Source organism: Pipistrellus kuhlii, unplaced genomic scaffold (genome assembly GCF_014108245.1).
Source record: "Pipistrellus kuhlii isolate mPipKuh1 unplaced genomic scaffold, mPipKuh1.p scaffold_m20_p_5, whole genome shotgun sequence".
Taxonomy (NCBI): domain Eukaryota; kingdom Metazoa; phylum Chordata; class Mammalia; order Chiroptera; family Vespertilionidae; genus Pipistrellus; species Pipistrellus kuhlii.
Window position 1 is genome coordinate 59,121,692 of NW_023425551.1, and position 27,834 is coordinate 59,149,525.

Consider the following 27,834-nt stretch of genomic DNA (forward strand, 5'->3'; position numbering starts at 1 on the left):
ATTGCTTTATTAAAGCTCCTATTATCCATATAGAATAATGTCTCCTAATTAACTCAGTAAATTCCAGAAACCAAAACATACTACTAAATGTATTTGTTGTACTTGTATTTGTTGTATTTGTTTATTGCTGAAGTAGTAAAAATATTTTCCTAAAATGAATGGCTGTTATGTTTAACATAAAAAATAACATTCTTACAGTATTACAGTATTGAGTCAAATATTACAAAGATAAAAATTTAGCCCTAACTGGTCTGGCTCAGTAGATAGAGAGTCATCCTGTGGATTGAAGGGTCCCAGGTTTGATTCCGGTCAAGGGCACGTATCTTGGTTGTGGGCACATCCCCAATAGGGAGTGTGTAGGAGGCAGCTGAATCAATGTTTCTCTCTCATTGGTGTTTCTAACTCTCTAATCCTCTCCTCCATTCCTCTCTGTAGAAAATCAATAAAATATATTTTTAAAAAGATAAAAAATTATAAACTCTATAAACTCCAATTGACAAAGAAAAATCAAATATACTGTTCCACATATGTCTCCAGGCTCCCCCGAACAGCTTCAAATCCAATTACACATGTGACTATTTTTATTCCATCTTTTCTCTCCACAGCAGATGCTCTTAATGACCCATCATCCCATCGTCCATGGGAACCAGGGTTTATAGGAAGCTGCTGTTGTTGTGCTTAGTCCATCTCACAGATAATTTCTTACCTCAGTTCCTTGTGTCCTTTTTCTTTCTGGCCTAAGGGCTATATTAGAAACATTGTGAGTAACCAAGACATGCTGAAAACCATTGGGTGTAGGGGGGTATTTCTCACACAACTGAGGAAACGAGTCCGTGGGTAAATACCTCTCCTCCCTGTTGGCCCTCCAGTGGGATCTTCTGAGGCACACTTCAGAAATGCACAGGATGGAGGTCCAGTTGTCCTTCTCTGTAAAAGAATCAGTAACACATCACACGTTTACTGACTCCTCTCTCTTCTCCGCCTCACTTTCTGTACATCTTCATGTGTGTTTCCAAGGATCACCTCTCAAATAATCAAGCTGTGTTCAATTCTTTGTGTCTGAGTTTGTTTTGATAAAAATCCCAACGAAGATTTCTGCTGATGTAAACAAATTATATACGTTATTCTGAGCCTAGTTGGTTTTTTTTATTATACTAATAAGATATTTCAGATATATTTTTAATTGATATTTCAGATAGTCAGATACTGTGTAGAAAACTCATCTATAATTTGAGGTGGGCATTAGATATCTTATAAGTATATTATTTCTATGTAAAGAAATATAATGTTCATAAGATAAATTTTTTTATCAAAAGTAAAATTTATTTTATATATGCATGTATATGTGTATGCATTTAAGAATAAATGTATATGTACATATAATGTACAATGATATATTTTCTTATTTTAAGATTAATATTCACTGTTTTTGGAATCTTTAAAAACAGTTAGACTATCTCTTTCTTATGTTAAGCTCATGCCATGTGTTACTTTAAGAATCTTAAGTATTAGAGGACATCAAATTTATTCTCAGTCATCAGGCTACACAGTTAGTACCCATCATCTATTGTCCCTATTGCCTTATCTTATGCAATCCTGTTTTGCTTTTAGATGATTCCTGGCCACAGACATTTATTTGAGAGTATCCATTGTCCTATGTATAATTCAACATAGACACTAATTATTTCTGCTTTCCAGAAATTTTGGTAACTGCCTAATGGAACTGTCCAGAAGCTTGCCCAGTTCTGTCAACTTTGGGAACTATGAAACGGTTTCTTTTAATCTCCCTAGATTATTCATTTTTATCTGAAAAGTAAGCTTGTCAATCTTCAGTACATATATTGTTTTAATACTTAACTTTGTATTATAATTTATCCAACCAGTCAGCAAAATAATTGATGAATATTTAGGTTGATTGATTTTTAAAAATTTTAAGTATTCATTTTGCTGCAATAAACATTTTGCACATACATGATTATTAATTGGGGTTTTTTCAGAGATTTTAGCTACTTTGGTAGTTTCTCATATATTAATATGGCTGTGAAATATATCAAAATTAGTTCATTTTAACCTGAAAGTCTGATAAATATTTGAGGGCTAGATTATTAATTTTCAAGAGATATTTTTTCTCTCCAACAGATGGTGCTGCACAGAATCTTGTTAATTCACTGTTTAGATGAGAGCTTTAGAATTTGGATATCCCTTTTTCCATGGGGTTTGCTGAAGTTCCTTCCCACCTTTCAAGGGTCCTTGCCTTTGCCTCTTGCATTCTCTCCAGTAATTAAAACTGATTCTGCTTTGTCTTGTATCAGCAGGCCCTCGGGGCATGCTCCAGTTTCAGAGTGTGCTTACCTTTCTAGAATGTATGATTCACTTTTGTTTTTGGCCTTTGAAATCTGTTCTCCTACCAGATTATCCATGGGTTTAGAAAAATCACCTAACATTTTATACACTTTATAGCTGAAGGATTTTTTTCAAGATATCAGAAACCTCCTTGTTAAAAAAATAAATAAAATGGAAGTGCCAGAATTAACTGTACATTATTAAATATGGATTCTATTGATAGTTTGCCACCTTTGCAGAGTGCTTTGCTTCTTAGGTGTGTCAGTCTTAACCCGAGAGACAGTAGGAGGGAACATGCATATGATAGCATGGGAATTTAGGAGATAGTGTGATAGTTTGAAGCTGAGGAGTGTTGTCTATCTCTTTTCCTGGAGTTCAATCCTTACTGAAAACTACATAAAACTGTGTTAAAAGGCCTATTGCTCAGTCCCTAGAAAGGATGGTTGAATGGGTTGAATAATGTCCCCAAAAATTCATATACACCAACAACCTCAGAATATGACTTACTTGGAAATAAGTTCTGAAATTTAATTAAAGGATGAAGATGCAATTATATGGGCTTAGAATGGGGCCTATGTCCAATGAGTGAATCTTTAATAAGTGACAGAAAAACATTACCCACTAAGAAATAGGGGACATGACCATCTGAAGATAAAGGCAGAGATCTTTCTATTATTTTCCCATAAACTAAGGATGCTCAAGCCACCAGAAGCTGGAAGAGAAAAGAAAGGACCCTACGTACAGGATCCTGCTGACACCTTGATTTTGGCTTTCTGGTTTCCAGAATGCTGAGAGAATATATTTTTTTTGTTGTAATCTACCATGTTTGTGCTAATGTTATAGTAGCTTTCATAAACTAACACAGAGGGCTTGCAGAAGGTTGATATTTTAGCAAGGACACTGTCTAACACCCTAGATATGAAATCAATATTTTTACTCTGTAAAATAAGAGAGAAGTTAACTAGCATCAACTAAAACAAAACAAACAAACAAAAAACAACAGCAAAGTGTTATCAGGGAGAAAGTAGGGCTTTGTGGTGAGGTTTCCTTTACTGCCATCCCGGCCTCACCAATTACTACCACCTGTGTGATTATACTTCCTTAAACCTCCGTGACCCAATCTCTAAAATGAGAAAATGTCCCTATGTCATAGGATGTTGTGAAGATAAAGTGAAATAATTCAATTAAAGCACTTAACATGGCACATTTTAATGACCAGGTACATTTTAAATGCTTGAAAAGCTTTGTGTTACAGCTATTATTAAAACCAGGGCTGCTGCTACTACAGAAACTCTTCCTCTTCACCCCCCTTTCCTCCTTATCACTCATTCTGTGTTTATTAAATGTTTGCTATATTAAACTGAATTAAATCATGAGGGTAGAAAACTAAAGAAAAGAAAAAGTCAATTTCTGTCCTCCTCGTCTGATTTTCTTTTATTTGGGGGAAGATTTAAGAGAGTGATATATTAGATATTAATAATATAATTTAATCTATTAATGGGGAATGAAAATATGGTGAATTTCTTCACTTCTGCTGCAGTGTTCCTCTCTGCCTCTCTCCAACTTTAAAATTAGTCCCAAGAAACATTCCTCTCTTTATCTTCAGAGTATGATCATTTTTTGTTGAACCCCATGACATGCATATATATCTAGGCAGAAGGAACAGCAAGAATAAAGGATAAAGCTGCAGTGTGTCTTGTATGGAAAAAAATGGCAAAAAGGTCCCTATAAAGAAGGTAGATTGAATGAGAGGAAGGGGAGTGAGCATTAAAGTCAGAGAATAAAGAGGTGCCATATCATAAAAGTAAACAATTTGGCTTTTATTCTCCATTAAAAGGGAAGTCATTGAAAGGTTTGAGCACATAAGTGGCATAATATGAATTACTAACAAGTCATTTTGGCTTCACCTTTGAGAATACATTAAATGGGATATTTAAAAATAGCAAAGTCAGTTTGGAAGACTACTACAATCATTCAGGAGAGAAAAAAAAGGCAACTGAACCAGAATGCTATCACTGGAGGTGGTTAAGAAATAGTCAGATTTAAGCTGTATGTTGAAGATAGAGGCAACAGGTATTTTTGACACTCCGAATATGTAGTATAAAAGAGGTGTTAAAGATGACATAAAGTCATGTAACCTGAGGAGGTGAGAATTATAAATTGTTATTTTTCCCCCTCTGAGATGAAACTGAGGGTGAGGAGGAAACACAAGAGTTTATTTTTAATACAATGAGACTAAGGTGCCTGTGAGACCTGTGGTTATGTTGAGAAAGCAGTTGGCCCTATGAATTTGGGGATATGTAGGCTTAAGCATATAATTGAGAGTTTATTGATGAATGGACAAAATGGAAATCCATGACAATGATGAAAATTAGCAGGGGAGAAAGTGGAAAATAAAAAGAGACTATTAAAAATATTAGCTTTGGGACAGATCATATTTTTATAAAGTCAGATTACTCTTATTCAGAATATCCTTTAGACGTGCTGAGGCAATCTACAGATACCAGTATTTTCTAATGTATTTTATAGAATCAGATATTTAGGAAAATGCTCTTTTCTTCCATTTTTATTTTATCTTCTTTTGTAAACTCATTTTCAGACTATGTTTCTATAATGATACTGCTTTACTTCGGTGCTTTTTCACACTCAGCATGTTAAACTATGGATAGCTTCGAAGACACCTCGGATACAGAAAACTGTGTCTGCAGTGCTTTCATTAGTGTTCTATATAAACAGGTTTACATAAACAGGCTGATGATTTATACATAGGATACTCTGAAAGACAATCCACAGACATTTCTCAATTTCAAATTTTCTTGATCTTTGAAGCCTTTGAAAAGCTCCGCTTGAGTATTTAAAAATTAAGGCTTTTCTTCTTTTGTAACAGTTGCCAGCCAGGTTATGATATACTCCATATATATTTGTTACATAGTTTTCATTTTTCTTGCTTTTATTTTATTGATAATCTTTGGGTTAAGAATTGTTTTGGCAATACTGTTCTTGAAACTAGTTTTTAAGCTTTATCTAAAATGTAGCTCATAAAACACTATGGTATGCTGATAAAAATACAGCACTCTTAGAAAACCCAAGATCTAATACCAGCTACTTGCTTTGAAATTTATAAAATGGGTGATTAAATGTATACACTTAATCTCTATTTTATAGAATCTGATTCTATAAAATGAGCTCTGGTTTCTTTATTTGAAAAAAACACACACAAAAAAAAACTGATTACAATCACTCTGTCAAGTTTGTATTTGTTTCTTTTTTTACTTTTAATAAAAGTGAAATATCTAAGTTATATAGGTCCAATACAAGTGTAGTAGGGGCTGAGAATTGTGACGAAGGCAAGAGGAATCAGGATAGGTGAGCATCTAGCCAGTGTTGATCATAGCTTACCGCACTTCCCTAGCACCATCCCAGCACCAGAATAGGAACTAATTTACTGCACACAGAATTCTATCTGTGTGATGTGAATCAGAACATAGCATAGATCCTTAACATATGATTACTTTAATTCCAGTTCATGTTAAGGTATTAATAAATTTAAATAGGACTATAGAGATTTAGATAAGAAATAAGACATGTCTCACATAGGACAGACATTTAGATATTTATATTGAGGTCATAGAACCTTGGGGTGTTTCTAGAATTGTGGCATCTGGTGATATTTGGATATAAGTTTTCCTAAAGGAAGGAAAATATGGGCCAGATGACCTTTGGCAGTCTCTACCAGTCACACATGTGTCTGTGACATTTCCATTAGCTCTCTAAATTATATCCTACTAGCATGATATTATACACACTTTATAGTATATGGGGAAAGGGTCCAGAAGCTTTCCTAACCATACTTGAGAATTTTCTACAATTGAAGTGTACTAATTCAACTATTTTAAATTATTTTTCAACTTGCTGAAACATCATCATCATCATCATCATCATCTATATATATAAAACTGTAATATGCAAATAGACTGAATGGTGGAACAACCTAACAACCAGTCGCTGTGATGTGTGCTGACCACCAGGGGGCATGTGTGGAACACTGCAGCTACAGGCCACAGTGGGATGGTAGAAAGGTCAGCAGGGCACCAGACCAATGCAGGGCACCGGTTGCTATTATCAGTGGTTAATAAAAATCCTTTGCTTGATGCTCGCACTGCTGCTGGCACTGGCCCTGCTCACACCTGTTGCTGGTGCCAGAGCCATTGCTCACACCCACTGTCAATGCCTGGCACCAGCCCTGATCACTCAGTGCTGTCAGTGGGTGTGAGTAGTGGCTGCGGGCCCCAATTACCCCTGAGGGCTTCTCCACCTCCCCCTGCTCCTGAGAGGCAGTCATGGCAGCAGTTGCTTCTTGCACCTGCTGATGGCACTGGCCCCACTTGCACTGGCTGCTAGAGCCTGCCCCAATGGTTCCTCACTCTCAGCAGGTGTGAGCAGGTCTGCGCCCTCAGCACGTGGGAATGGGAATGATGGGGGCATGGCTGCTGGCAAAGAGGAGATCGGGGGCTGTAGCGGGAGGGGCCGGGTGGGTCGTAGAGTATGGGCCAAGACCCGCCCCTGTGCCCACAGCAGCCTCTCAGCCCATAGTTCCTCTCATGTGCACAAATTTCATGCACCAGGCCTCTAGTCTAAATATATAAAACAAATCTTGATGAACTTAAAGAGGTAGTTTGAAAGAAATACAGTCATAGCAGAGGATCCGAACACCCCATTGACATCAATGGATAGATATTTCAGACAGAAAACAAGGAAACAGGAACCTTAAATGACACTCTAGACTGGAAGATTTGGCTTTCTCCTTTGCCCACAGACCCTGGCCTGCTTTCTGTGCAGTTTCCCTTTGTCTATTGAGCTTGCTCTCATTGCTGCTCTTTAAATGCACACAGGGAGCTATCCATAGAGTAGGGATAGGTGTAGGTTTAGCACTCAGGGTATTGGAAATACTTGTGGGCCAGTTGAAGGGATCTTTGGTTCAAGTTTTTCCAGCGGCTGGTGGGCAGGCTCCCTGTTAGGTTTCAAAACAGAAGCAGCAGAGTCCTTTTAATGCTCTCAGTTATTATTCTTATTTTCCTCTTTTTCAATATCCTCTGTCTTCCCAGTCAAAGAGCTCCCACTTACTCTAGGTGCTGTAGGAGAGAAATGATTTTCATTAGCAGTGCCCCCACAGAGTTGGAGAAGAGAGGTACTCACTCACTGCTCTCCCTTTTCATCCATGGGAGAGATCCCCAGCCTCTCCACCTTGTGATAGAACTTATTTTCTGGAAACTTTAACTTCTGCAAAGCCTCTCTCATCCACGGATTTCTGCCCATGTCAGACTTCTCCAGATGCTTCAGGACTGTGGCCAAGTGTGACTGAATGAATGAAAACAGTCATAATTTTCTGGCAGCTCTATAGCTTGCACTATGGTCTATCTGCCTATTACATGATGCACGGGTAGTTGAGACTCATCCCAGGTCCTTTGGCATATGGATTCCATGACAGAGGAACATTTATTCCTGGATAGATGCCACATTTTAGTTGATTAGGCTGGGGGGATGGGAGGAGGGAAGTTAGTGGGAAAGTGGGGGTGGCGAGAATATCTTATTCTGCCATACTACTGACTTCACTCTGTACTCTCATTTGTAAGCTTTGATTTGAGCTGACAATATTTACATTGACATAACCCAAAAGGAAAAGGAAAACCATTATTCTCGTATCGGAGAAAAACATTTGGGCAGCTAAATTTTCATTTTTTAAATGTTTGATATTCAGTCACTTTGTAGTATTATAAACCTAATTGGTATTTTTAAAAATGTTCTCTTTGAAACTTTGAAAACATGTGTTGCCTAACACTACTCATTGGAACATTTCGTATATTCAAAATGTTCATTTATTACTGTCAAATATAATCACTTTACCTTTTACTAACATAACAAAGCAAACTTATAACGTCATTAATTTCCAGTATGTTAGACTTTTACAGGTCATAAGTCAAGCATACTGACAGCACATGTAGTCAGGTTAGGATGTAAACTGAGTGAGGGAACTGAATAAAGTTTTGACGACTATACATGATTGAGAAAGGAAGTCCTAAAGTGAGGAGGAGTCATTTTAAAAGATATAGTGATGGGTAAATATAAAAAAAACTGAGTGTAAGGTACCTGACCATACCAGTTTGGCTTTGGTTACCTGCATGTGTAAAACCATAGTGGGATGAAGTCTGAAAATGTAAGTTTGTGTCAGAAAGCCAAGGTGAGAAGCCTGATAATTATTTAGCACACTTAGAGCATGAGAGTAACATTGTTTTTTGAAATGTTCTGAATGTCCCACAGAAAATTAAAAAGCTTATTTCAAGGAAATGTCTTTGGACTTGCTTTCACAAACAAAGGTATAACGAAGAGAAGTGAGAATAACATAATTGCTAACAAAACAATTCCTGTCAAGCACAACAAAAGAACACAATACTAGATATTTTCTAATAAGCTTCCTAATTTCAGAATAACTGAGACAACAGAGAAATGCCTGTGATATTAGTTTATTGAACACTAGAGGCCTGGTGCATGAATTTGTGCATGGGTGGGGGCTGGGCACCCCACCCTGATCAGGCTCAATCGGACCAGATTGGACATGGGGAATAGGGCGTGATTGGCCAGCTGGTCCTGCCCCCAAATAGAGTAGTGGGGCTGATTGGGGGCAGGGCCAGCTGGGGGGAGGGGATGTGGGTGGTTGGTCAACCTGCTCATCCTCCTGGTCGAAATCCCGGTTGAATTCCCAGTCGAACCCCTGGTCTAGGGGACAATTTGCATATTAGCTTTAATTACATAGGATAAGCAGAATCAAGAACAGAAGGTCATTATTGGTCCTAGACAATATTGCTCAAAAGCCTAATTGGGGTGAAAAGTCAGATCTTAAACATATATTTAGGAAGAAACTGTAATAAGCATCAGTGTACATTAAAATAAGAAATATAACATTAATTTAGCTTAGAAAAGAATACAAAAGGAACAAAAAGGTTACTATCCAAGTGATTCCAAACTATACATAGTGAAAAAAACATAAAAATTATGTTGAAAAATATCATTCTGGCCTAAACATTATAGATACAAACACAGGAGGAAAGATATGGACTCTTGGTATTTATCAAACTCACTCTACAGTCCAGGCATAATGTTAGATTTTCATTTGTTCTATACAACATTCAACATAGATTTCATAATCTCTACAATCAAGTTCATGAATTCAATTGTACAAGATCTTACATTTAGATTGGATATACAAAAAAAAATGTGTAAGAATGTGGGGTTTATCTTGTTGTAAAGTCAGTTCACTATATCATGGTAATGTGTTACATTATAGTTGTAACCTGATATAAACTGCTAACTTCATCAGATAATTATAATGGCTATTTTATCTCTAGCACTTAGAATTTATAAAGTCTTTTAAAAGTCATATTTGGCCTTTTCAAAAATAGGAAATGTTTAAAAAAGTAATCAGAGGATAAATATGACCAAAGTAATATGTCTGAATTATATATATATATATTAAAATAAAATATATTATATCCAAGTACTAATTACTAACACGTTTGGAGGACACTAATTCTTTCAGGTCAACTTAATTCATATAGATTGTAGTAAATTCAACAGTAAATATAACTATTATCTTGCTAAAATCTAATGTTTTAACTACTTAATTGTTTAAATGTGCTTTAAAACCAATGTATTTCTGCCTGACCTGATAGCTCAGTTGGTTAGCACATCATATTGATATAACCAAGCTTGTGGGTTTGATTCTTGCTCAGGACACATACAAGAATCAACAAATGAGTGCATACATAATAAGTGAAACAAAGATCAATGTTTCTCTCCCTTCCTCTCTCTCTAAAAGCAACTAAAAAATAACAAATATATATATATATATATATATATATATATATATATATATATATATCCCTTTAAAAATATATTTTATTGATTTTGTACAGAGAGGAAGGGAGAAAGATAGAGAGTTAGAAACATCAATGAGAGAGAGTCATTGATCAGCTGCCTTTTGCACACCCCTACTGGGGATATGCCCTCAACCAAGGTACATGCCCTTGACCGGAATTGAACCCGGGACCCTTTAGTCCCCAAGCTGTCGCTCTATCCATTGAGCCAAACCGGTCTCTGCTATATATTCCTTTAAAGATCTGCCTTCACAATTATTTCTCAAAGACTCTGATTTCTAATTCTAGCATCTAATTAAGAGATATAATTTCAAATGGGGCATAGAGTTGGGAGAAAAGGAGGAGCTATATCTCTAGTGCTTGATACCATCAGCAGACTTTCTTACTGTTACTCTGAAATCCCCAACAGCATGTGCTTATATACATTTAATTATTTGCTCCAGAATATATTGAATGCCTTTCCCATATCATGGTTTAGATTCTGTCTTGTGTTATAAAAGATAAAATAGAATCAAGGTGCAGAAGGCAAATAATTCCTGGAATGATTTAAAAGAATCCATATGCATAATTTTAATAGGATATATATATATATATATATATATATATATATATATATGAGATTAGAAATAATTTAGAGCATATTTTAATATTACATAATATTATTTATTAATACGAAATCTATTAACAGAAATCCTTCCTAAAAATATGCTAAAGAAACTTACACTTTCAATGATGCTTTTCTATTTCAGCCAAAGATTCAGTAGAATAAATTTTATGCATTATTATTTACATTAAGAATATTTTACTTTAAAATATGCTGTTAAAATTACAGTCAACAAATAGTACTTAGTACATGGTTTGCTTACCATTTCAAGCATAATGAGTACAATGGGAAATTGGGAAAAAGGCATATCATTACTTTTTACATAAGATATAAAAAGACACATTCAATTTAGTTTTAAACAGTCAGCAACACTCATTGAAACCACCATCGTGTTTTAAGGCATGTGATAATAGAATGCATGATCTGAAGAGAACTCTATACCATTTTTATTTTGGAATATAAATGAAGAAATAAATATATCCTGTCAGGTAAAAAATGTTACCCAGAGGCCATAGACTTTTGTTAAGTAACTTAAGTTTTTAACTGACCACTCTTATGTAAATCCTTTTTCAAGTAATTAACCCAAGATATATTTAGATTAATACTGGAAAAATATAATACTTACATTTCTTCTATGGACCCAATGCTTATCTCTACAGAACTCAAAGTATATTATTGATGTTTACTTTCATATAATTAATTTGCAAAGATTTCTGGACACTAATGTAACCCCCCACCCCCCCACACACACAAAAAAAACTTTTTCATAGTATTTTTTTCCATAAGAAACAGTGTAGTTTCAGCCATTGAAATGAGATTCACAAATAAGTTCACAAATATTGCATGAATGCATTGTGAGAAAATGGTTCATTGCAGAAAATGTAAAACATGGCAGATTATTAATATACTAGTGACCTGGTGCAACGATTTGTGCACATTGAAAGGAAATTAATTAGAAGGTAACTGGCAGGGTGGGACTGGGCAGAACAAGCCAGACATGCCCTGGAGCCAACCTCCTGTGATCCCTCCTCAGTGTCTGTGCAGTGAGTGGGATCCCTCTGGCAAGGTGGGGGTTCCTCGCCCTGGTCTGAGGGGATTGTGCCAACACCAGCTCTCTGACACCCCCTGAGGGGTCCTGAAGTATGAGAGGGCACTGCAAAGTTGCTGTTGTACAGGGTGTGGAACACAAACACAAGTGTGCAGTAAACCAGATTCTGGGCCCACAGTGTCCCAGCAACAACATAACCCAAGGCCAAAGGTCGAATTGCGCAGCTCGGTAAGAGATCAGGTTACCTCCTCTCTGGTTTTGGGGTGTGTCCCCCAAGAACCGCTGCTGCCAAGTCACTGCAGCTCCACAGCCCCTGTGTTCAGCATCTGCCTCCTGGTGGTCAGTATCCATCATAGCGACCGGTCAGATGGTCAGACACTTAGCATATTAGCCTTTTATAGATTTCTCAGTTAAGCACTTACTGCTTTAAATATGACTGGTAAGAACTTTAATAAGAACTTTAACCCTGGCAGAATTTTTAGTATCAAAAGGATAATTAACTTCATCTAACCAGTCAAAATGGAAGCCTATCACATTGAGACAAAAGATAATAGTGTTTATTGTAGAAATATGATGGATATACTAATGGGGTTTAAATAGATATAATTAAAATTCATTTATTTTTTTTATCTATAATAATAAAAGGGTAATATGCTAATTAGACCAGATGTTCTTCCTGATGAAGCCAGGGCTGGAGGGAAGCCAGTGCCAGCAGCCAGGGAAAGGAAGGCCTACTCTTGCATGAATTTTCATGCATTGGACCTCTAGTTTTCTTATAAAAGTTATAGAAGGAATCCTGACAGTGCATTGAAGTATTATGTGGAACAGTGGAAGCCTATTATTGCCAGCAAACATGAATATAAAGACTTTACAAGAAGAGTTGGCAGGAACAGTATCTGATAGCAATTCATTGATCTTTGTAACTAAACCTACTTTTCAAGGTAAGTCTCTAGGTCTTAAGAGCATTCTTCAAAATAATAACAACACAAGAACAAAACAGCTCCTTCTTTTTCATAAACATGCACTAGATAAACAGATCTAATAGATACAGCTCCCCTGTTAATAAACATATTGTTCTAAAATATTATGCTGTTGATGAAGAAGTAGGTTTCTGCCTTTTTAAAATTATAAGGAAAAGTAAATAACAAAAAAAATGGATAATAAATTGCTAAATTTTTAAGCACTAAGAATTTGAAGTTAGGAAATACATTCCAGTTAGAAAGCATACATACATTCAATTAAAAAAGTACACAAGCTCAAAATGAGACTATGATCACCATGAAGGACAGGGGTTCAACTTTAGATGTTAATTAGCACCAAAGGTCCTCATGTAGATGGTTCCTTCTACTATAGACACAACTCTTTGGAAATTTTAGAACTCTCAATAATTTCCATTCTGTTTACAGTAGTAAATTACAAAAAAAAAAAAAAAGAAAGAAAAGAAAAAAAGATTTGGTGTTCATTGTCTCATCATATGGTAATACTTTTTTCACTTTTCTTATTGCATTTCATGTACACATTCCTAAGAAATATCATTAACTATTATTTGTTTCTAATTTTTATATAACTGTATCCATTATTGCACACCTTACTTTTTAAACTGTTTTTTTTAAGCTTATACCATTAATTCTGTTTATTGTAACCAACAATTATTTTTACTTTTACTTTTGATGGGTGTTTGGTGCTACCAATTTGGGGCTATAAAGAGTAATGATGCTCTGTCCATGTTGATATGTCCCTTGGTACACATGTACATAAGATTTCCCAGGGAATATATGTATAAATGGAATTTCTGGGTCTAACAGTATTCTTTTCTATATTTACCCACAAAAACACTAGAAACATTCTTGCTTTCTTTAACAAGTTCCCTCAGCTTTATCCTGATTTTCACTTTGGTCAGGAAATGAAACAGATACCCTATCACAGATCCTTTTCAGGACATAAGAGCTTAAGAAAACAAAATTGGATAGTTCAGATTTCATGTTACCTTGTTCCACCTGATAACTTGAAACCAGCAAGTTGATGAGAGTGTTGTGTTTTTAACTACTGTGAGGACAGAGCAGAGAAATTATTTTTTCCTAAAAATAAAAACCATAGATTTATATTGATATTTTCATTAGATCTTTAATTTACTAAGTCTCATTCGCCTTGCTGTAATAACAGAGTTCCCTTCCAATTTCTGAGAATATAATTGTAGAGCCCTACTCCCTGGGCTCTAATTCAAGCTCCACTATGGGACTACATTACATTATTTGGTATAGATTTATTAACATAATTAAAGTGTCTACATTACAGAATAGAAACAAAAAGAGCCCCTCAAATATTCTAATAGATATAAATTTCAATATAATAACAACATTGTAATTAACAAATAATAATTTATGTGAGAAGGAAATGCTGTTGAATTTAGGAGTTATTGATAATTCTTAGACTCTTGGAACAAAGTCCTAGAAGGCAAGATTCTAAAATGAATAATAATCCAGGGCAAGAAGAAAAGTAGTGGAACAATTTTTTTTTTGCTTAATTCATTTCTGAACTCTAAATCACACAGGCTTCAATTATTAAATACTACATGGGTTAATGTTTTGAAATGAAAAATTTGCCTCTTAATGTGAAACCTGCATTTCATCATCAAGTTTAGAAGGTAATCTCTTTAGCTCAGCTACTCTCCAGGGTAGCCAGTTCTCTATTTGTACTGTCTGCTGGCACACATTAAAGAGAGATTTAGAAGGAAAAAAAACCCCTATATCTTCTATATGAAAACATGGTAGAATATCAAAGGGTTGTAGCTTCTCCTAAAGCACTGAGTGTTCCATAGTAATCATTTTTTTGGAAATTAAAATATTTTAAATGGAACATCTGAGGTTTATGCATTCTCACTATAAAATTTGAAACACTAAATTGAAAGAACATATGCAGCCCTATGTTCATAGCAGCATGATTTACAGTAGCCAAAATCTGGAACAGCCCAAGTGCCAATCAGTAGATTAGCGGGTTAAAAAAAGCTGTAGTACATTTACACCATGGAATGCTATGAAGCAGTAAAAAAGAAGGATCTCTTATCCTTTGAGACAGCATGGATGGACCTGAAGATCTGAGGATAATTATGTTAAGTGAAATGAGCCAGTCATTGAAATACAAATATCACATTGATCTCAATTATATGTGAAAGGTAATTAACAAAATAACTGATGAACAAAATAGAAACAGAAGCATGGAGATATGAAACAGACTGACAGCTGTCAGAAGGCTGGGTGGAAGAAGGTGAAGGGATTAACCAAAGAACATATATGCATCATGTCCTTCCTCTATTAGATGCATGCCAAAGACACAGATAACAGTGTGGTGATGGCCAGAGGGAAGGTGGGGGCAGGGGTGGAGAATGGGGATATGTGTAATAGTGTAAACAATAAAAATAAAGTCAAACAAAATGAAATGAAGCAAAACCACTTGATACATGCTCTTAAGATAAAAGTTACCTAAACTTAATTGAAGTGATTTCAACAACAGTAAAATATTCAAAAAACATAAACATAATGTTATAAAACATTAAATAAAAAAATAGAAGAAACTCTAAAATTTTGACATGAGGTAGTAACACTTCAATTAAAATATAGACTAATCAAAGCAAAATATTTTCTTAATTTTTAACTAAAACTTTGCATCCTTTAAACTATTAAGATTTATGACTATTACATTAAAAATAATGCCTTGTATGCATAATGTTAGGCTGTGTGTTTTTTTGAGCTAACACTATTAACATTATTTTACTAAATGAGATGCAAGAAACATATTTTATTAACTTTATTATTTGTAGATATCTTTAAAAATATTTATTTCATTTTTTTCCACCTATGTAGCCTTTATTTTCCTTACTTCCACCCTCTTCTGGAGAGCCTGATGACAATGGGACATGTTTAGGCCCCCTCACAGGGCTAGGATTCTGTGCCTAAGCTTGTAGTTGTAACATGATTTTATGGACATTTTGGCTCATCTAGTGCCTGGAACACTTAAATTGGAGGTAATATTAGAATTAGATTAACTAGGTAAAAAGATCCTGTCCAATTAACAGATACCAATAGGTGTGGTAACCACTAACAAAATATTAATATGTTGCGGTGGGAGCTACTGAGGTTCACAGAAATAACTATCCCAGTCAATTGGGAAGAGGGAGATGATCCATTATTGTTTACAGGATGTCAGTCCCAAGGCAACATTATGTTTAGCATCATGTCCTCTATTAGATGCATGCCATAAGAGACAGACTATGTACTCTTGCCTCCCATGATAATAGTGCTGGTTTTTGTATTAGTGGGTGTAATAGCAAATACATAGGCCTATGAAAGAGCCCTCAGTCACGTTTTGATGGAATAATGGATTGGCTTTTTTGAAAGCACTAAAGTTGAAGAAGGTTCTTTTTGAAGTCTAGAGAAAAAAGCAAAAGACTCTTCAATTGATAACACAAATAATTCCTTTAAATAGGATGCAGATATAAAATTTTTGGGACAATCTGAGGCTCCCAAATAAAAAGAAGCACATAACCAGCAATCAAATTAGTGTTTGTGAGTTGGTGCCAGGAATTGAGAGAAGGAAGGCCACAGTTTCTGGGGTCCTTGCAGGGATAGAGAGATTATTGAAGGAAAGACAGCTTTTGTGAGGGGAAGGAAGAAACAGCACAACAGAAGGCTCATTAGGTAAAGCTCATTATAGTGGGGAAGACAAAAACACACTTGAAAGAGCCAAAGGGAAAGAAGGGGCAAGAATTAGAGTGAGAATGTCTTAGATTTGAAGGAAAAAGAAGTATTGGAGAAAGACAGGTAGTCTTTAAATGACTGAATAAATTCAGTTAAGATACATTGAGGTTGTTGAAGATCCTGCTTGAAATTTGATTGGGAAAAGCATTTTTTTTTTTGGTAGGGGCCTTCTATATGCCAGTTAAAGAAAGCAGTCCATATCAAAATGAGGGGATTCTGGGCCCATGGGATTGATGGGCTCTTCAAGGATGGAAAACGTGGAGAGGTTGCAAGATTCCCAAAGTGGCCATTGCAGTTCTAAATTATCCTTGGTAAAATGTTTGCTATTTTCAAGGTATAAAACAGAATGAATGCCATAGCAGTGAAACATATACTCTGCTGGAGGGTGGAAGGAGGGTGCCCAATAATTACGAGTGACCTGTGATAGGACCTCAAAGAGAGAAAAGATCCAAATTAAAAAAAAAAAAAAGCAACTCCATCTATGAGCTCCATCTGGCTCTCCTGCAATCCTTACTGAAAAGATGAAAGCCTTGCCTTGAGCAATCCTTGGAAAAGGGAGTAAGAAAAGCAGAGAGGCCTCACGAGAAAGCTGGACACTCCTGCTTCGGAGTGGGGGAGTAAATCCTCACTTGAAAAGGCTCAAGAACACTTCTGTCCAGGAAATTCTCTCAACTAGAAAAGAGCCAGGAAGGGTCCTACTGCTCAAAAGAAAGAATCAGGGATTAAAACTCTCCTCAAGCCGAAACCGGTTTGGCTCAGTGGATAGAGCATCTATCTGGGGACTGAAAGGTCCCAGGTTTGATTCCGGTCAAGGACATGTGCCTTGGTTGCGGGCACATCCCCAGTAAAGGGTGTGTAGGAGGCAGCTGATTGATGTTTCTCTCTCATTGATGTATCTAACTCTCTATCCCTCTTTCTTCCCCTCTGTAAATATATATATATATATATATATATATATATATATATATATATATATATATATTCTGTTTCCCCAAAAATAAGACAGTGTCTTAAATTAATTTTTTCTCCCAAAGTTGCGCTAGGTCTTATTTTTAGGGGAAACACGGTATATATATATATATATATATATATATATATATATATATATATATATATATGCAAACTCCTTTCAAAAGAAAAAGGATCAATTCATCTGGGAAGATTCTCGGATATGAAAGCCAGAAAAAGTCCTGCACAAACAGAAAAGAACCAGAAAGACGCCTGGTCAGACAGAAAAGCAGGAAAAGCCCTGTTAATAGAATTAAGGAATCCCTTGGTATGCAAGTGTCCACAGCACCGAATAACAAGTCCTGACTCACCACCATGGACCTCTGATCTCCCATCTGAGAAGAACAAAAAGGGCCTAAGAAGCCGGCGTGGATACTTGAGTAACCACAACAGGATCTGAGGGCTGTCAGCACTCAGCCCAAGTCATGCTACCATAAACTGTGAAATTAAAATAAGTCTGACTTTAGGGGAAGGGAGGGTTTATTGAGAGTATCCACTGTTATAAGGAAAATGCTCAAATCTCAGAAATCCACAAGCATCTTAAAAGCCAACAGAGTAAGTTTTTGTTTTGTTTTGTTGTTTAAATAGAGTAAAGGAAAGGCAAGTAGAGACAAGCAGCATCTCCCCAGAGGCAGCTGGACCAGAGAGAAGAAATGATCACCCGGGTGTGATCAAAGGGTCTCCCTGTGCTGAACGGATTCCTAGAAGAAGCTAATGGAAGGGGCACATTCTATGTATTTTATAGCTTGCTCAGGCTTGGGAGAACAGAGCTCAAGGGACAGTAGGGAGGACAGAAGCCTCACTAAAGTTTAGACAAGACAAACTAGCAGGTAAGAAAGGGTCAGCTCTGAACATTTAGCCAGCCTCTATTTTTGTTTTTTTCTTTCTTTTTGTAAGCTTGTCAGTTCAGTCAACAGAGCCACAACACCCTCAGTGTGTAATTACCGTGGCTACCACAGTGATTAATAGTTGTAGAAAGTTGATCTCCCTCCAAGTTGCTGAACACTGGTCCTCCAGCATAGTAAATCAAGTGTGATGAATGTATCAATGGCCAGTGTCCCACTTACCTCAAGCAAGGAGGTCATTAATGTGTCATGAAATGTGTGACAATCCAATTTCAAAATCCCATCTCTAGGGTATATTTCCTGGGTCACTCCCTGGTGCCAATGACTTTCTCAGTCAGGGTACCAGCAAAAACCATGAAAAAATGCGATTAGGATGTATTATTCTAATTCAGGCCTACTTCTAGAGGTGTGAGGAAATTTCAGGGTAAAACACAACAATGTGTATGGTGGCATACAAGGTCTTGCTACATGTGAAAACTGTTACCATCTCTAGACTTGAAAGTCCAAAGAGTGTGGGAGCACAGTTATGAATGTTAACATTCAGACCACAGATGGGATACTAACAGGGATTATTAGAGGGGACCTACCCATCCATCCTATGTATTAAAGCCTAATGATCATAACGGGAGAATGACCAGAATGACCACTCGACCAGTCACTATGAGGTGCACTGATCATATCTCAGTCCCTTCCTCCTCCCCCGCACCCCCCCAACTCCCCGCACCTCCAGTTGTCAGGCTCCCATCCTTTCTGGATGGCAAACAGGGAACTGGGATGGGTGGCGGGGTGTGGGGTGGGCTGATGAGTAGATGGAATAGCTGACTTCTTGGTCCCACTCCCTGGCCTGCAGGCTCCGATAGCTGATGACTAATAGGGAACTGGGGTGGGAGGTAGGGGATGCAGGCAGTACCAGGCCAAGGCCCCCGCCCACCAGTCCCCCACACATAGAGAGTGACCCATGGCAGGAAAGGGCTGGTGAGCGGGCAGAAACGGCCAACCTCTCAGTCCCTCCCCAGCTGTCTGGCTGCCATCACCAGATGGTGAATGGGGAACTGGTGTGTGCAGCAGTGAGATGGCTCTGACAGCAGGCTAGGCCTAGGGACCATACCCATGCACGATTTTGTGCACTGAGCCTCTAGTTTTATTATATTTTGTATTTCAAAACACTGCATATTCAAATACCAGTACATTTGAACATTAAACAAAATGTTTAACTGTTTAATACTAAACAATACTATTACCTAGAGTTCCATCTTTTTTAGGCAAAATTTACATGCACTGAAATAAACTAATCGTAAGTATATCATTCAACAGGTTTTTTACGAATATCTATAATGTTAACCCAAAGTTTGATCAAGACATAAAATAACATTATTCTCATCTAAGGATTAGGTTACGTGTTGGATAAAAGAAGCAATATTTCACAGAAATAGTAATTAAAAGTGGAAATGTTATGGAGTGAAAAACAACAAAATAAAGGCAACTTTGGAAGAGTTTATAGCTGAAGCATCTTAATACAACAATAATAGCAAGCACAAAAATGTTATAGGTATATATTATTTTAACTTATTAAAATTCATAGAATTTCTAATATTGACCAAGTATTCTTTGATGTCCCTATGGCATGAACTTTTCAGGACAGAGGGGCATAGGGAAAGAGAAAACATCTATAGAGCAGGTAGGACCTCACTAAATAAGCTTTTCTAAAACTTCATTGTTTACTTCCATTTAATGACAGTAAAATATGATAGCCTGAAGAGAAATATAAACTATAATTACAGTCACTTAAAACAAATGCATCACTTCCCTTGGGTGGTAAAGCAGAGTATGCTTTATTTTTGTTCTTTTTCCTTTTCTCTCTTCTCTAAATTAGTAACTTTCTAATAAGAGAAATGGGCAGTGTTACTTCTAGACTGATTAGCCTCATATATTGTTAATATTCAATTGAACACAGTTTGGGTAAATAATAATGAAATGTTAAAATAAAAAAGAATATTAGCAAGATTCCCACCCCCCGCTCCCCCCCCCCATTAGAATTGGAGACCAAAGATCTAGTCAATTTAATGATTTTCAAACGGAATTGATGTTGAAGAAATACCATGCAAAGATCCTCTTTTATCTTTGCTCTGTTCTTTTTTGTAGGGTAAAATAGAGTGCTATTGATGTAGATTAGGCAGTGGAGAAGATACAATTTTTACTCAAATTAAAACATTTTGCACATTCATACCTGCTCTTACTTCCCACCAGCATTTACATTGTCAGGGTTGCCATAACAAGGTACCACAGACTTGGTGGTCTAAACAGCGGATTTTTTTTTTTTTTTTTTTTTTTTTTTTTACAGTCCTGGTGGCTAGAAGTCCAAGTTTAAGATGTAAGCAGGGTCACTTTTGTCTGAGGCCTTTCTGTTTGGTTCACAGCTGTCTGTTTTCAGCCTGTGTCCACAGATGGTCTTTCTTCTATAACTCTCTGTGTCTAAATTTCCTCTTCTTATAAGGACACTGGTCACCTTTAATAACTCACATTAATTACCTCATTTTGACTTAATTACTTCTTTAAAAACCATCTCTTCAAATATAGTCATATTCTGAGGCACTGGGGGTTAGGGCTTCAATATATAGATTTTTAGGGTAATACAGCTCAGTTCCAACAGCATTCATTGTCATATAAATACTATAAGATTTACATGCCAACAATAAATTAGAAAATCCAAAAATTTAGTATTGCTATATCTACATAATTTATATTATCACTCATATATCTCCTGATACTATTTCCCTGTTTTTCCCAAATCTTGTTCATATGGGCACATACACACACAAAATATTCCCAAACATTATGAAATTATTATTTTTCTCAAACTATGTTTTAACTTTTTTTTTTTCACTGAAGGTGAAAAAATAGTATTGTTACAACTCAACAAAAACATGATCAAGAGGGTAGTAATTAAAATAACACCAAGTAAATGATTAGCAGAGATAATTGGAGAATGTGTAATACTTTTTATAATTCATCATAAAATTTGCTTTTAATTGTATATGCATGAAATTGAGAAAAAACATCAGTTTCCATTATTTAGAAAATGTTTAATTATTCACCACAAATTGAATGTACAGCTTATAAGTTACACATCATCAATAATGTGGAAAAAGCAAAATCTCAGATATTAAATAGGAAACAAACAAATATATCCTCTCTTTACTTCTTTGAGTTATATGGAAAGAATAATTAGACTATGTCTCAGATCTCCATAGAATAAAACTATATGTTCTCAAAGGCATATGGTTGGAGTAACTTTAATGCTAAATTTGGAAGCAATACAAATCTCTAAAAACATTGGACCAAAAAAATTGGATATGGCTTAACCAGCAGAGAAGACCCAGAGGCATTATTTACAGAATTTCTTGATATGTAAACTACTTACATATTTGGCAATGATCAAATATATTTAAAAATAAATGAGCCTGTTTAAGAGAGTAAAGTATGCATAGATGAGGGAGTCAGTGGATAATATTGTAATAATTATATGGTGCCAAGTAGCACTTGAAATATGAGGGGGAGCCATTTTATAAAGTATATGATTGTCTAACCACTATGCTATACACCTGAAATCATTACAAAATAATGTTGATGAGAAAGAATCATTGATCAGCTACATCTTGCATGTCCCTTATTAGGAATGGAGCCTGCAACCTGGGCATGTGCCCTGATCAGAAATCAAATCTATGACATTCTGGTGTGTAGGTCAATGCTCAACCACTGAGCCATACCAGCTGGGCACAAAATAATATTGAATGTAACAATGAACAATATTGAATTAAACAATTAAATTAAAAATAAATTAATAAATAAAACAAAAATGAATACCGGTAAACTATCTAAGTAAATCTACTCCTAAAGGTTTTATCTGAACAGAGAGAAACATCAACATGGAATTTTAAAGATAATCTCCAACTCTGTTGAAATATTTTTTATGATGTCAGTGATTACAATGGATAGGAATAGAGGGCCAATAAAGTATCCTATGTACTGTCAGGACTCTTTCCTGAAATCCCTTAAGGCCTTCAATCTACTAATCTGTAAATATATACAGTATATGAGAAGTTATAGAAAACCATGTTCTCTCGGAATTTTGCTGGATCTGCCCAGCATTCCATCCGATGAACCTGGGCCCCACCCAAATGAGGGGAATAAATATGACAAAGCCCTGTTCCATTCAATCTGTTTTGCTAGGTCATTGCAATAACCTCCATAGCTCAGGAATGTGTCCAGCTTCCTGCCTTTTGTGTAAATTGGTCTATTTGATTGGCTTCTTCTTGTGCTCATTTGCCTTGATTCTCACATATCTCTCTTCTGTATCAGTGACTTGAAATTAGGTGTAAATAATACACCACATGTTAACTTCAAGGGACATACTGGCAAACATGGTTTGAAGACAATAAACTTATAGTTAAGGAGCAAATCATTTGTAGTCTCTCCTGAACTTGAATTGTATCAGAATTCTCCTACTGTCAAGGCACCATGCAGGTTCTTTTTCCCCATTCCCTTTCAGAAGCATGCTTCTCATGCTCTACAAAAGAAAGCATGCTTTTCACTCATCCTGACTTACTATTGTGCATTGCCCTGTTAATAAAAGCGCAGGGAGCTAAACAAAGGCAGAGTTTGAAATTAAAATATACTGCTGGTGCACCCTCATTAATCATGGAATCTGAACATATTCTAGGACTTCTTGCTTTTTCCTGTCCTATACATTTGTGTGTGTGTGTGTGTGTGTGTGTGTGTGTGTGTGTGTGTGTGTTAAGGGCAAAATATGACATTAAAAACTAGCTATGTTAACTTGTTTCTGGATACTAGGATTAGGAAGTGGCATAGCAGGAGTGAAGACAAATATTCCTCTTCTTTCTACCAACTATTATAAAAAATTATAACACTTGTAAAAGAGAGTCCCATGATAGTACTATCTATATACAACACTAAAAATGACTATTGAAGAGGGTGGTGGTCTCTGTGCCTTATCTATGTTAGAATAGAAATATTTGAGATTAAAAAAAAAAATAGCTGAAAAGTAACAATTTTCTAGTAATAAGTGCATCCTTAGTCGTTCTTTATTTTTATATGGGTCAGAACTTTGTGTAGGCTTTTATTTGCCCATATCTTTTTTTGAGTCTCATTTGCATATTTTCCTGATTTGAAGGTGAAGAAAGTACAAATTTTCACATATTCTTTCAGCATATTAACACTACAATTTTGCATACACACACACAAATGTGTACAGATATTTCTACTTAACCAAAGCTTGAAATATAAATGAATAAAAATATCAAAATATACTTTAGGTACCCTATTTTTTCCATTATATTTCCTCTGTTGTCTATATCAGAATAATCCTACTCCTTTTTCTTTGTGCTCTAGGAAGATACATTTATATTTTCAGCAACCCTAAACTCTAACTTAGTCTACCCATTATACCCCCCTTGTGCTTATATCTGTTCTGTTTTGTAAGATCGTCAGCTTAAACTGACAGCTTGGCTCGACTTAATACCCAGATATTCAAACAAAAACACCTAATCTAGGTGTTGCTAGAAATATTTTTTAAATGTGATTAGCATCTATGATTCCTTGACTTTGAGTGAAGGAGATTATCCTCAATAATCTGGCAGGCATAATTCAACCAGTTGAAAGCAGAGCTGAGGTCTCCCTGCAAGAGATGTTTCCCCTGTGAACAGCAGCATCAGCTTGTACCTCAAAGTTTCCATCTGCCTTTGCTGAAAACCTGCCCCACAAATGTGAGACTTGTCTAGCCAGCCCCATAGTCACATGACTCAATTAAAACTATCACTTTTCTAAGGAATGGCTTAACATATTATTACAAAAGAGTGCCTTAGAACAGAAAAATGTCCTCTCCTTGTTCTTAAAGCCAGAAAACTAAAATACAGATGCTGAAATGGCTGCACCTTCTCCAGAAGCTCTCTGGAGGCCCTGTGTCTGTTCTCTCTGCTTCTGGTGACTGTAGGCATTCCTTGGGGTGTGGTCACACCACTCTAATCTCTGCCCTCATGGTCCCATCGCCTTCTCCTCTTTCCTGCCTTGGCTCTATATTGGTCTCAATACTTTCTCTATCTCTCTCCTGTAAGAATACATTTGATTAAATATAGGACCCATGAGGATAATCCAGGATAAACTTCTCCTCTAAATGCCCTTAAGAAAAAGTACATCTTTTGCTACATAAAATAATATTCAAAGTTTCTGAAGATTAGGACATAAAATGTATTTTGGGGACCATTTTTTTTTACATACCATAGTCCACCCTTTTACTCCTCAAGATTCACATCTATTCTATGTGCAAAGATATATATGTATTCTCTAAGATGACAGAAGGTTTTTCTACCACATTCTTCACTTCCTTCTGAGCCCCAAATAATATACCATTAAATTAAAAATATATATATATTATATAATATATACATATATATGTATGTGTTGTATTATAATATATATACATATATATTATAATACAACACATACACATTATATTTAATATAAAACACACACACACACACACACACATTATTATAACATATAGTAACCTGGCCACTCAGTGTACTTCTCTTGAGTGCCTCATTTATTTGATATCAATGATACTATAAATAGTGCACCTGATCAGTTTTCCCCTTTGCACTGGCTGATAGAAAGCTCAGGTTAAATAGGTGGTTGATCTCCAGCAAAAGTCTAGAATACTTTTGGTACCATTCAGAGATCATAATAATTTGGCCATTCAGTGTACATATCCCATTTTAACATACCCCAAATTTTCAATCATTATAGCATCAATTCAAACCTAAAATATTACGTTAATTCTACAATTTAGAAGTTCCAAATCTTTTCATCTAAACCAGTGGTTGGCAAACTGTGGCTCAGGAACCATGGTTTGCTGCTCTGTTGACTAATGAGTTTACCGACCACTGGTAGACTAAACATTGCCGTGTAGTTGGAAGCTGTGAGAATTAGGCAATTGTGGCATATTGTGTGCAAAGAGGTAAAGGGTAATATATGACAGCAGTCGGCAAACTCATTAGTCAATAGAGCTGTGAGCCACAGTTTGCTGACCATTGATCTAAACCATATTAATTAGGTATTCATGAGATGCTAAATATTCTCCATCTTGAGGTAAAATTCCTCTCTTTTACTGGACCTGTAAAATTAGAAAACAAATTAAGTGTCCCCAAAATACAATGGGGTACAGGCCTACTGAGACAGTTTTAGACTTTCTTATTACAGAAGAGACAAAAGAAAGGCAGAAATAAGGGTACCAGGCCCAGCCAATTGTAAAATCCAGCAGGGCACATTCCACTAGGTTCAAAGCCTGGCTTGAGACTCTGCCCTCTGGTCCTATGACTTGTCTCTCTTGGCCTGTAGCCCACTCCTTTGTGCCTAATGCTTTCCCCTCAGAGTCATTTTTACTTTTTTCTTGAATAGTATTTCATGTTGCATGTAAGTAGCTTTATTAGCTTTTGCTTTGCCTGGAGGATGTGAGGAGACTAACAGACTTTTTGCTCCACAGTTCCTTCCTCAATTAATATATTTCTTCTTACATTTTGCTAAAAACAGGACAATAAACTAGGCTGCATCTTAAACCCTGTGGAATCTTCTCAGTTAGATATTCAATTTCATCACGTATAAGTTCTGCTCTTCACACAACTGACAGGACACCATTCAGCCAAGGTTTTTGTCTCTCTACCACAAGGATCACCTGTCTCCCAGTTTCCAAAAACATGTTTTACATTTCCTTCGGATCTCCCACCAAAACAGCATTTCTGTTCATATTACTAACATACTGTTTATGACCACATATGTATTCTCTAAGATGACAGAAGGTTTTTCTATCATATGCTTCCCTTTCATCTGAGTCCCAACTTATCCAATTTCAAAGCATCTTCCACTTGTTTAGATACTTGTTATTTAGCAGCAACCCATTGCTGGTGCCAAAATGCATCTTCGTTTCTCAGGGCCATCGTGAAACGTTACCACAATTATGCAGCTTGACATAAGATGCATTTTATCTCTCATAGTTATGAAGGCTGGAAGTACAAAATCAAGGTACTAGCAGGGCTGTACTCTCTCTAGAGGCAGTAAGAGGGATTCCATTCCTAATTTTCCCCCAGCTTCTGGTGACTATAGATGTTTCTTGGCTTATAGCTGCATCACTCCAATTTCTGTTCCCATGGTCACTTTAGCTCCTCCTTTTCTTTATGTCCTCACTTCTGTATGTCTGGCTCAATCTCCCTTTGCCACTCACTTATAAGGATACATGTAAATACACTGAGGACCCACCCAGAATGACCTCCCCTAAAGATGCTTAACTTAATCACATCTCTTATAAATGGTACTATTCATTTCAAAATATGGGGTTTCAATTAAATTGATCAATTTATCAGAAAGAAATATATTTTTTAAAATATATTTTATTGATATTTTACAGAGAGGAAGAGAGAGAGCTAGAGAGCTAGAAATGTCAATGAGAGAGAAACATCGACCAGCTGCCTCTTGCACACCCCCTACCGGGGATGTGCCCGCAACTAAGGTACATGCCCTTGACCGGAATCGAACCTGGGACCTTTTAGTCTGCAGAACAACGCTCTATCCACTGAGCCAAACTGGTTTTGGCAGAAAGAAATATTTTGTGATTAATTGTTCTCTTTTGAAATGAACATATCTTGTTTTTACCAATTCTCTTGGGCCAACATTTTAACCATGGAAACAACTAATTAATCACAAAAAAAAAAAATGAAAGAAAACAAAACATCTTGGCAATAGCTTTCTAAATTTCCATGTCTCAGATCCTATTTCCATTTGGAAGAGACAGAAAAATGAAGAAAGATTTCCAAGGCATTATTTGTTCATTTCTTCTTTCCCCAAATTGTCCCTTACCCCACAGCTCACTCATGTATGGCTTCTGGCTTACTTACTGCTTCTGTTTAACCAGGCATATGCAATCTAGACTGTAATATTATTTAAAACTTTTTTGTGTGTGTGTGGGGCGGTGAGGCAAATATGATTCCTCACAATAATAGATGAGCATATATGTACTGCTTTTTTATTGAGAGAATATTTGTCACTTTTCTTCCAGAGAATACTTTGAAACACAGTTGAATATCACATCATTTTTAGCAGAATAATACAATATAATCTCTATAGAGTATTGCAAGATAATATAATGAAATGTTGAAAGTAAAGAAGATAAGAATTGAAATGCCATGCCAATTATATGTCCAAAAATAATTCTACATTGTTTATTTTCAAGTCA